The sequence below is a fragment of the Lygodium microphyllum genome, chromosome 1 (genome assembly GCF_053477565.2).
Source record: "Lygodium microphyllum isolate KBCC chromosome 1, Lygodium_microphyllum_v1.1.10, whole genome shotgun sequence".
Lineage (NCBI taxonomy): Eukaryota > Viridiplantae > Streptophyta > Polypodiopsida > Schizaeales > Lygodiaceae > Lygodium > Lygodium microphyllum.
Genome location: NC_141135.1, coordinates 115,036,592 through 115,049,383, shown reverse-complemented (window position 1 = coordinate 115,049,383; position 12,792 = coordinate 115,036,592). Strand labels below are relative to the sequence as shown.

Sequence of the window (12,792 nt, the reverse complement as noted above, 5' to 3'; positions counted from 1 at the left end):
CTGGAAACAGAGATCATAATGCTCAACAGAAAGAGGTAACGTTCAGTCATGTAATTCCAGCCATCAACACTAATATTTCAAGCATGCCTCAAAAGGCTGCAGAAATGGCTGCAGCAATAAAAGAGGTTGGTCCTCTTACACAAGAAAATTCAAAAGGTTCAATCCCATCTTCCTCTTTGGAAACTTTAAAGGGTCCATTTCCCTCTCTAAAGATAGCAAAGTCACAAAGTGCTAGCCTATTCTGGGGAGATAGGGGGATATTTTTGAAAAAGGAAGAATGGCGGGCTGTGTGGCGGACGAGAGGACCAAAGGGCCAGACTAATGCGGGAGCTTGATATGGCGAGAGGAGAGGGGGCTTTGCATAGGTAAGGAGGAATCTAAAGATGGATGAGGCATAATCGAAGACGAGGAAGAAGAAGAAGAGGAAGAGCAGCAGCAGAAGATTGTTCAATGGCAAGGTCGGCGAGGAGGAGGAGCTCCAGAACGATGTGTTCACAGCTGCTGCCTACGGCGACCTCGAGAAGCTGCACCGGCTTGTGGAGGAAGAGGGGTGCTCCGTCTGTGAACCCCGTGATGGCGGAGGCTACTATGCCCTGCAGTGGAGTGCCCTCAACAATCGAGTCGCTGCTGCCCAATACATAATTGAGCATGGAGCAGATGTAAATGCCAGTGATTATACTGGACAGACTGCTCTACATTGAACAGTTGTTCGCAATTCAATCCAAGTGGCAGAGCTGTTGCTGCAAAATGGAGCTCAACTGGAAGCTGCAGATTCCCATGGATATAGGGCAACTCTTGTTGCTGCACGAACGCTACCTTGGGCAAAGGCACATCTGAATTACACTGGCCAAGCATTAATCATCTGTGGAGCTACAATTGCTACATACTTCATTGTTTCTGATAGAACTATTTTGGAGTGTGCTCGGATGACTTCGTGTGAAAGGATCAAAGCTGAACGTGCTGCTACAGGAAACAGGGATGCTTAGATTTTCTGCTTTGTGTGATCCTTAACTCTTTGAATGCTGCATGACATTAAGAAAGGTCTTTCCTTGGACAGTAAATCTGAAAGTGCAACCAACTTCCATGTTGCAAGTATCCCAAAGGCTCTGTTTAGGCTGAAATTTCAGTAACCCAGTTCCCATTCTCAGCAATCCTCTCGACAGAGTTTTCATCTTCAAGCATGGCATATTACAGCTGAACGACCACGTGCAAGGCTTTACTTGGTGCTGTACTTGTTCGAACCAAAATTTTGAGCTGTGGCTATGTTCTTGGCATCATTTCGCTCATGAGTTGATACCCTTTCAAGGAGCAGAAGCAACTTGCCAAAGTCCCTCTTCGTGTAGTCCTTCACAGAATCAGACTGACAGCTGGTCAAAATATACAAGTGACACTGCTCTCTTTTTTTTTAGCCATGAATCCAATCAACAAAAGATGGAAGTTGTAAAGACTTGCTGATATCTTTTCAGCAAATAATGATGGACTTGACCTCATTATAGAGATGTTCTTTTGGAGTTTCTGAAATTCTCTGCTGAACTAGCAACTGCCAAGTTACGAAATGAACATGCTGATGTGAAGAGTGTTTTCCTTCCTACCGCAACTGTCATCATACACTTGAATGTAAACAATTTATGAGATACTTCGGATTATCCTGAACATGAATTTCTTGTAACTAATTTGACAAGCAATATAGTGAACTTTGACATCAAAAATTTGAGTTCTTCTTGTTAGACTCTTCCATTGCTGTACCTTGAACCCCGTGTTCTGCAGCTCTTGCACGATCTCTTTGACACCGCAACCTTGCGGCTCTAAAACGGGGCCTGAAACGGCCTCAGACGCCCAAAATAACTATGGAATATATAGTGATCTGCTCGCACATCAAATCTCATAGCAATCTGAGATTTTTGCTTGACCCTGCTTCTAGTCCTTCCACAGGCACTATCCAAGAGAGAGAGTGGAAAAATGGGAGAGCTTCTTACCCGTTGCTTGCTTGCTCGAACCTTGCTTCTTCTCTTTCACTTCAGCCTTCAAAATCAACCTCTCTTAGTGGTGTGACTTTGATACCATGTCAAGAATCGCGTGGTGGGGAGACTTGCTTGAGCTGCTGCACAAAACACACACTGTATACACAAGAGGAAGCTCACTCAAGAACATAAGAAGAGAGATGGAGGCCTTCTTGCTAGTTTTTTCTTCTTATTCTACCACACACTATACAATATAAACAAAGTATAGATAAGATACAGCATAAAGGAAAGTGGCCTTCTAAGTCAAACAGTGCATAACTGACTACACTAATCGACTGGCATTATATCTTTGCCAGCTGTAGGTAGGTGTAATAAACTAAATATAATAAGTGATAAGTCAGTGGCCATGTGAGTATCATAATGACCACCAACATGCTAAGTGTAGACGTGCGGACTCATCTAGCCAAGCGGTCCATCGTCAATGTCTGCACGTGTTGAGCTTGCCATCTCAACAATGTAGATATCTTAATACCTTGCAAAATTGTAGTATTGTGTGCTGATCACTTCTTCTATGCCCAAGGTTCGAATCAATTTTTCTAATCTATAGAAGTATTATTGGTATTGATCATCTATCGAGAAAGTGTGACTAGATGATCATATTGTAGTCATGGGGGATTCACTAGTAGTAATACAGAGACGTTACCTACATGCAAGAAATATATGAAGATACCCCTTATCTACCCCCTATTTATGGGATATTACCTTATAAAATGTACCTTCCTTCCCTTAAATAGCCCCCTCTCTTACACTCACGTGGTACCATACGGTAAACCCTAGTGGACTCCCCAGGATTGTAGTATGTTGCTCCACTTATATCCGTCTCTTTCTCTGATCGTAATTTTGTATGAAGCATTCTTTTTCCCCATTCTATTGTTTTCAAAGCTTCAATGTAGTGGTGTTTTGAGCCAATTAAATCTTAAGAAAAGAAAGTGAGATGAACTAAAAGTACTACAACTAAACAAGACATGAACAATAAATAGCCACACAAATGTTGTGCTTATTTTCTCCCTCATCTATTCATGCTAGTCATGTTGTTCTCTTGACAAAAAGGGATGATGAGAAGCCAGGAGTTCTGCTATCTTGAGTTGCATCTCTAGTTAGTTCTCCTTCAATTCAATGCACTGTGGAACTCGGCCTACTCCAAAGCCAAAGCTAAAGTGCTAACAAAGCACTCCATGGATGTTCCCAAACCATCCAATGCCAATGCCACCTTGTACTTCTTTGTCTTTTGGCCCCATATTGCATGGGTGATGGATGGCCCTCAAACTTCCTTATCATTGGTGTTGTTTGCATTGGTGTGTCCTAGTTCTCATTTTCTTCCTCTCTAGGGGGAGGTGGCACAAGAGTATCTTCATCTCCTTGTGCATTATCTTCATCTTTAGCAAGAGAAACCACATCAAGAGGGACATAATCTCGGGGGGTTCACTACATATATATTCTCTATATAACATGTGTTCATGGCCCATTTATAAATATCCTAATCTGTGAATTTTTATTGAATAAAACACAATCCTTTTCTATTCAATCTGTAAGTAACCCCTTTATATGACACCCTTTTGTATGTAAAAAATGTATAAAATTGGTGTTTTAAAAACCCCTTATTTTGAACTCACGTTATATATACATATATTCATGAGTGACCCCTCCCCCCCCCCCCCCCTCCCCCGAGGACATAGTCATGGCCCATGAATACATTATTCAAACCCCTAGCCTTTAATGTGCCTCCTAGAAGATCATCCATCCTATTGAAGAACTTCCACCTAGAAGGCTTCTCTCCTGATTGCGACTCCTTTTTCTTTTCTTTCATGAATTTATTCTTCAGGTTTTCCCACTTGCACTTGCATTGATTGTCTCAGAAGTTTGTGTTCCAATTGTCAATTAACATGACATACTTTAGAATGAACATTGATGGGGCATATGTAACGGTCATGGAATAATGAGACATAGAATTGCAGCTACAATTGAGATCATGTGCAAGATTGGCCCAATGTTTAGCCTTGAAGTTACCTCTATCTAATGAAAACCACTTGTCTTCATATAGATCAAGGAAAAGGGGATTCTACTACAAGAAAATCTATCTTGTAACATCGACAAGCTTTTATTTTATTATTTTGATGACCAAAACAAAGAAAATAGCAAATCTTCATGCAGCATCATAGTAGATATCTCCTACGGATTTGATAGAATCAATCATAATCTTCAACATCTTCACAAAATCCTTCAGTAGAACAAGGAACATAAAAGAATATACCATTTTTTAATGGAAATCAATCACATAGTATTCATCTTCAATGTCTTCATAGTTTTCTCTCTCAATCTCTCATATATAGGTACGCTGTTTTCATAGCATTGACTATCTCTGGCTCTCTCTCTCTATCTCTCTCTCTCTATCTCTCTCTCTCTCAATAATATATCATCTCCTCACTAAAGTACTCAATAATGACTCTCAATAATACTTCTTAGGTCGTGGATACACATCCCAAGAGGTATGTCTGTGTCGAAGAGGCACCATAGCCACTACAGTAACCCTTCATATCTCGCTCCTGTCTCTATCACTCCAGTCTTCTCTTTAGTCTTTAACAGCTTCTTTTTCCATTTGTTTTAGCTCTTTTGAACTTAGATTCATCCTTTCCAAAAGTTAGAAAACTTTTCCAAATTCACACAAATATTCTATAGAACACTTACAGAAGATCTATAGAACATAACATAAGAGAATAGGAACAAAGACAGAGGCTCTACAGAAAGTTTACAGACGGTTACAAAAGGTCATCAGAGAACAACAAATCCTCATAACTCATACTAAAACCATTCCAAACTATCAAAAACTATTCAATAAACTTCCAAAATATTTTAACCTTCATCAATCATCGATCCATGCTTCATACAGAAGAAAATCAAAACAAAACAGAAGCTAAACAGAAGATATCAGAACCAATTAGAACCTATCAGAACATCACAAAGCCTCATATTTCTACATAGAATCATCATGAACTTCCAAAACATAATCAATATCATCCAAAACACTCTCAAACACTTCCATTAACAACCATACATCACTCTAAATCCATCAAAAATCAACCATTCAGACCTTAAAAACAACAAAAATCAATCAAAAATTCAGTATTTTTCCACTCTCAACATATCCCCACACTTAGAAAGGAAGCGTCCTCGTGACCTAAGGAAAAGAAGAATGTAAGTTCAATAAAGAGCTCAATTTGATCTTTTTTAGTATCTTCAACAATCACCCCAAACCACGACCCCAACTTATCACCTATATATCTGATAATACTACAACAAAAGAAAAACACCCTTTTGGATATTATCTCCATTTGTAAAAAAAATTGTTAGCAATCACAAAGTCATAAAGGATATAAGAGTTTTCTTTGAATCAGCATCATACTCTGCTAGCTTGTAGTCCAACATCTTCTTCGTCAATCCATCTTCAACTTCAACTCCCATCCAACAAAGATAAACAATATATACATACCACATATACAAATCACACAAATACAACATCATGTAATTTGAATGGCACATGCCCCCAAAAAATAGAGAGCACAGAAAAAGATTTCCATTAAAGAAAAGAATTGATACATCTAAAAAGAACTCCACTGCTAAGCAGGATGCAAACACTTCTTTTTAAACTACATGCTAGACTTGAGACACTCCAGAGTTTTACTCTCATCTACAAAATGCAAAGGCACATTCTAGAGGAACTATATACAACACATCCTTTCCAGCAAAATAAGAAACCTGGTAGGGAAAGCTTGTGCGAAGTAATACAAAATATCCATTTGAGCAGCAGTCACATCCACATTTGGTATGATGATCAAATGGGGGATGCACTTGCGAGTATTCAGATTAGACTGCTGATGCATAAAAGCAAGGTACCAGCAAAAATGAGCTGCAAGACGTACAGAGATATCCTCAAAATGAGCATGCACCCGAGAAAAATGAAGGTAAGAGTTTGAACATGCTGCAAAGGTATCCTAGGACCTTGGAATGAAAGGCATGTTAAACACAGGTCCTGTTAGAATCATGCAATGTCCATTATCGTCGACGAAGTATGTCACTATCATACCCTGGTGTATCCATCACTGATTGAGGATAAAGGGTAATGTAATCTGAAGGAGAGGGAAATGGAATAAGAGGAGAGCATTGTAAAGGAGGATAGGATAAATCATAAAAAGAAGGGAAATGAAGAGATAAGGAAGATGGAAGAGATGGAAAATTCAGCAAAAACTTATGAAGGGAATCTACTGAGAAAACAAAAGGAACAGGAGGAACTACAGAAGGAGGTTCAGAAGGGGTAGGCGATGATGTCGAATAAGCAATGAAAGGAAAAAAAGTAAAAACAGGAATGTGAGGGGAATTACAAGGAGTAAAAGACAACAAAGGAATAGTGTCAGGGTTGGAAGTGAGGAGAAAAATATACAATAGAAAATGATAGGACATAAGAGAATAAGACAAAAGATCAGTGGGATCTAATGGATAAAAAGAACAACGATAAGCAAGATCTTGGAAAAAAGAATCAGTGAATAATGGATGATCAGCAATATGATGCAATAGTTGAGTTTGCAAAGGCTGGATATCAGATTTGTGGAATGCACCCCTGAGACGACGAGGTTCCAAAGCAACATCTTCCAAAGGTAGATGCCAAGCATGTCCTCTACACCAAGACGTCTACTCATGATAATGCTTCAAACTATCTACTAGCAGGAGCTCAACTGAGTGCACATACATCACTGCTTGTAAGATGACATCTCCCACACACAAATTCAAATCCTCCTCATCAGGAATCTGCAAATGCCTCGTAAGATACATGAAAGACAGCAACTATACTTCATGCAAAATCAGCTCATCAACAAATCTATTAAACACAGACTTCAGCATATCTACAGGCCACAAATTCTGCCACCCATCCTCTAGAGGTTCTAAATCCACATTGCTCAAAGAGATATACAAGGCAAAACACTGCTAATTATACTTGATCCAAAAAGACAGTGGGAGTGACACCAACTCAGCATAACTAGTAAAATCATCTTGCACACAGTTCATTCGTTGTTGAAGGCGTTCGACCTTAGTAGAAAAACCATTACACAACTTCGCCTTCTGTTGTAACTGGTCAATCTCCTTGTTGAAAGATACTATAGAAGAAACCACAAGAGGTGTAGGAACAGAAAGTAACAATCTTCTGATTAAGCTCTGCAATCATCTTCTTCTGTGACTCAACAGTTTCCTGAGAAGACTATAGCTGACCCTCACAAGTACCCAGCCTACTGGCTAAGTCAATCATCTCCTCAAGGGCAGAATTCTTCTCTTTAGTCAAAGATGCATTCTCTGCTTCCAGGGTAACTACTTGAGCTTCTAACTTCTGAATGGTGGCCTTCTGGGAATCCATCAGGGTAGTAGCTTCAGTCATTTGTTTGTGAATATCCGTTATGGTGGCTTTTTCAAATGCTAGATCCTCCAAAGCCTTACTCAATTGACTAGTCAAGGAATCCACTTTGTCCTGCAAGGAAGTATACACCCCTATGTAAATGGACTGAAGACAAGTCGTTAGTGAAGTCTCCAATGTAGCGTGGACACCAAAAACTAGCTGAGGAAGCAAAGGTCCAGCTAACATTGTTTGTAAGGAAGCAAGGATCTGTTTATCCAACTACCCATCCCTTTGTGCTACAAATAGATTAGGACATAACAAGAATGAAGAAAGGGAACTAGTAGAAACAAGAGGAATTGAGTCTTGTGCAGGAGGATCAGAAACTGAAATAGAAACAAGACTAAGGGGCCCTTTAGTACGTATTCTTTTACTACGAGAGAATCTGGCAAGGGGCTCATCCTCTAAATCAGAATTGGGCTGTAATGGAGGAGGAGTTGGAACAGAAGGTGGAGGCTGCTTCGGAAGAGGAGCAGGATCAAGAACTGGCACACCACTAGGAGGAGGTGCAAGGGAGATAATCTTCTAAAGAAAAACACCGTAGGAGACATTACTGCCCTGACCTTTTTGAACTCTCTGACAATGATGATCCATCTTCGTGAGCATGAATGCTGCCCAATTGAACTTGGCTCCCTCCCGAATCCTAACAGAAGTAGTGAACAACTCCTTGGAGAGACAATTGGAAGCAGGCTTCCCTAACATGACCCTGTCTTGTAGAAACTGGCAAAGTTGTTTCCATACTGGGGAGGAGATGTGAGCTACAAAAACCCCAGAACTGGTGATAACTTTACTGGAGACCAAAGGAGTAGAGGTTTCTTTCCACAGGAGAGAAAGGATCTCCTTAGCTGTCAATAATTGATTTCCACTAGGGACGAAAGACGCTGAAAGAGGCAAACACAATGCATAACTGATATTGGCTGTGGATAAGTAAAAGCGTCGGTTATAAACCAAGCCAGACTAGTTCTTGTAGGATGCCAGGAAGGAGTAGCAAATCGTGTTGTCCAATGGGCGGAAACTTCAAAGCCACAAAAGGATGAAGACTAGTACGGCGAATGAAATCCGCCTCTAGAAGAAGAGCATAGTCATGCACCGACAATGGCACATGCTAGATAACAATAGGAGGAATAGAGGTAGAGGCAATTCAAACTACAACAAAAAACCCACACACACAACCAAGGAAAAAGACGAAAAATTTCCTACAAAACCCAGACAAATAAACACTTAGAAGAATTTTAAAACAAAGGACACACGGCCAGACTAGACTGAACCAGACTTTCCTAAACAATCCACATCCTACGGAAAAATTTTGACATGACCTACACACTCGTGCGACTGAAAGCTTCATGCTATGCAACAAGCAGGCGCCCAAGACCCCATGAAATTAAATAATCAATTTAAAAAAAACTCAAACACGTCGTACCCTAGGCAATGACCAGACTCAAATAGAATCCAAGACTTGGACCAACAGAATAAAGACAGATGAATAAGACCGACATCTCTAACTTAACAAATCCAAATCCCCGTAAACGCATTGCGTAAACCTATGGTACTGTGAACGTGGATAGGTGAACACTATCAATTTTATTTTAACAATGTATAAATTAGATTGCATTTCGTTATTAATTAACCATTAATGCATAGTGAGTCGATTCCCCAATCCCAACCCCTACTTAGACTTACTTGACTATTACAAATAAATTGTGTCTATAGCGTGTGTGCGCATGCACTGTGGAGTTATTTTTAGAAAATTATGTGGGTTATTGTGCCATGTGCTTGTGTAATGGTGGGGTCCCTTTTACAATTGGCACTCAGGTTTCTTTTAAATAAAAAATTAATGAAGTGCATTTTGTTAATTTGGTAGGTGCAACGGTCGGTTGATTTTATTACAATTACATGTGTGTTACGGTGCAACATGAGAGAGGGAAAAAGAGAAAAAAACCTGGAAATGGGTGGGGTTGTCTGCAAATTCTGATACCACGTCCTCAAAAAAAAGAAAGGCGCAATCCACAAATATTACACACAACGGACAAAAGGTCGACTAAAACTAGTCGTCTTGTCGTACATAAAAATGAAAAAATAACTAATACATTGATAAAAAATAATAAAACAAATGATACGTATGACCAAAACAAAAAGATGGATATGTTGGGATGTAGAATTGATTAGGATTTATGGTTATGTTTTTTTTTAAATAATAGGTTTTGGTTTTTTTTTAAATTTTAAAAGGAGGTGAACATGAAATTTCAGCACAACCAAGCATGAGCATCAAATGTCAAAAAGGTAATCAGATTTAATTCACATTATTCAGCTCATTCTTTAGATTTAAAATGAATTTTATATGAAATTAGGCATCAAAATCAAGGTTTTATCTTCAAATAATACTTTGGCCACTTAGGGAAGTATTTTTAATTAGTCAAATATTCTCAAAAGATACAAGGGAGTTTATAGAATTTTTTGATTTTTTTTTGAAATTATGTCGGTATTTTTATCAAATTTTAATGAATTTTGGAGAGTTTTTAATATTTTTTAAAAGAATTTTCAATTTTTGAATTTTTTTGTAAACTTTTTTCTGAGATTTTCAGTTTGAAAAATATTTCAATTGTTTGTAGAAATATTGGAGATTTTTCAAGATTTTTTTGTATTTTTTTATTTTAATTAAAATTTAATGAATATTTGAATTTTTTAATGTGTTTTTAGAGATTTCGGAATTGGAAGTACCCAGCTATGCTGATGACTATGACTACGTATGAATGGCTGCAAGACCCTACCGCACGCACAAGGTGGACCTGCGTCCTCGCATGTGAACGCACGCGAACAGCCCACCGACACCAAAAGGTCAACCGCAGCACGCGAAGGGGCCGAACACGAGGGGAGAGGTTAAGGACAGAGGTAGGGGGGTGGGACATGAGGCTTAGGTGGGAGGTGAGGTAAATGAAGAGAAGGGGAGGGGTAAATTTGAGGAGGGGGTCAAATTAGGGGGACGGGGTCAAATTGGATGAAGGGGGGGTTAAAGTTGGGGGAAAGGGGGTAAAGTTGGAGGGGGGATTAAATTTGGAGGTGGGGGGTAAAGTTGGAGGAAGGGGATTAAATTTGTGGGGGAAGGGGAGACGAGGGAGGAGGAGGATGGAGAATGAGTGGCGGAGGAGGAAGGTGAGTAGGGCAACGGGCGGCAAGGAGAAGGCGGCGGGTAGCGGGTGGCGGGTAGAAGGCGGTGGCGTGGGGAGAGGAAGGGGAGGAAGAAGAGGAGAAGGGGCGGGAGAAGAAGAGGGAGGGGAAGAGGAAAAGCAAGGAGAAGAAGAAGGGAAGAAGAAGAGGGAGGAGGAGAGAGAAGAAGAATGGAGGAGGAGAAGAGGAGAAAGAAGGAGAAGGGAGGAGGGAGGAAGAATAGAGGAGGAGAGGAACGGGAGAGAGAAAGACGGGGAGTGAGAGAAAGAAGAAGAGAGGTAAGAAGGGAGGGAAGGAAAACCGTCGGGTGGGGCGCATTCGAGGTGTGAAAACCACCCAAAAGTTGTGTGTGTGATTTGATACTTTGTACATACTTAGTCGTTATGTTTGCTCTTTTATTTTATGTGGGTAATATAGTGAAGAGGGGTTTGAAGCAAGAGAAAGAAATAATTCGTGATGAGTTGACATACATGACTGCCCTTCAAGTTTGTGATGCACTTATAGATGCAGAAGCTATTGTTTGGAAGGAACAATTGTCTCTACTTGAGTTTCTGGAAATTGGTCAGACATTGCATCATGATGCTTGTATGATGGGTTATACTTCAGATGTCTTTGTTGGTAATGGCCTTGTGAGTATGTATGGAGTACATGGGACCATACAAGAAGCAGAGAGTATGTTTATTGGCTTACCGTTTCGAAATGTCATATCATGAAGTGCAATGAGACTTTTGGACTTGACCTAGGAGAAGAATTGATGAAAGATGCAAATGCTTGGACTGAGCGCGGTGCAATCCAAGGCTTGGATCGAAGCTAGTGCTACATACGCAAAGCGCTGGTTTTACCAGCTCGCCCTTCAGGCGGTTGGCTTAAGGTGACTATTTTGCTTCATCACAGCATGAACAAGGAGATCGCTACTCAGCGGAGGATAATGAACATATACAATAAGCGAGAAGAAGATTTCCCATCACTGTGTGCTTACAATGATTACTTGGAAGAAGTTGAGGATATAATCTTCAATTTGATAGAAGGAGTAGATGTTCAGGCTACTGAACAGAAGGTGAAAGCATATCAAGAAGAAAATGCTGATCAAATCATTGTATCCAATGCACGGAAGGCAGAAGAGTGATCAATGGCTCTAAGAAGACAAAATGCACAAGGAACTACACAAGCAGCTCCTACTGTGGAAGAACCTTCCGACCAGACATTTGGACAACCAAGTGGAACATATGCACCAGCTGTGGCACCTGGTGCTGTCTTCATGTAGCCAAAACCCACTGGTCCTGCATCACATTCTGGTCAAGATCGTGATGGCCTGTTTGAAGATGAGGAATCAAGGAAGCAAAGAGAAGAAAAAGCAGCCAGGGCACGAGGCTGGAATCCTGAATTGGGTCGTAGAAGAGCTTTTGAAGAGGCATTTGCTAGTTTGTGGGAGAACTGAAGCAATCAACCTTTGATGTTAGCTATGATTGACTGATTCACTTGCGGTGGCCCGCTTTCTTGGGGAAAAAGGGGCTGCTTTTCCTCGGAATTCTGCGACTGGGACCAGGAGTGCTTTTATGGTTTTGGGAGGGAAGCCAATTTGAGAGGACACGGAAGAAAACGGAGAGAGGACTGAACAGGGGATCTACGAAAGGAAGGAAGGAGCTTTTATGAAAAAGAGCAATCAAGTGTGCAGAGGAGGTGAATGAGGGTTCATCGAAATTGGATTCCTTGGCAACACCATGAGGGGCACTTCAGCTTCTAGAGCTTAAGCCAGAAGTTATGACAAGCATCGTTGGTTGATTCGAAGCAAGCTCTCTCTCCATCATGAAAACAGTTTTTTAGAGGGAATTTTTTTTCTGAGTAGACGACGGGGCTGGATCCTCACTGTCATAAAAGTCAGTTTGAGTGTTTGAGTTGAAGAGTTTCATGCCTGAGTCAGCAGAAGAAATAGAGCCATCTGAGATGAGTCTCGAGGAGATTGAAGGCAAGGTTTCAGGATTCGCGCAGGTAGAGATCTTCACCAATCTGAAGAGTGCTGTGTGGAAAGAGCGCTTGGAAGCAATGAGTTCTTTAAAAGAAGCTGTAGAGGCTATGGGGAGGATCTCTGCAACTTGGATGGAGCGCTACTGAGGAAGGGAGAAGGGATTTTTTTATTTCCGCCAATCAGAAGGAGCTCGACGGAAGAGA

At 40.6% G+C, this 12,792-nt stretch overlaps 1 pseudogene; it reads left to right on the top strand.

Moving 5' to 3' along the window:
* The first annotated feature begins 11,518 nt into the window (after positions 1-11,518).
* LOC148041579 (uncharacterized) lies at positions 11,519-12,061 on the top strand (annotated as a pseudogene).
* Positions 12,062-12,792: the final 731 nt, after the last annotated feature.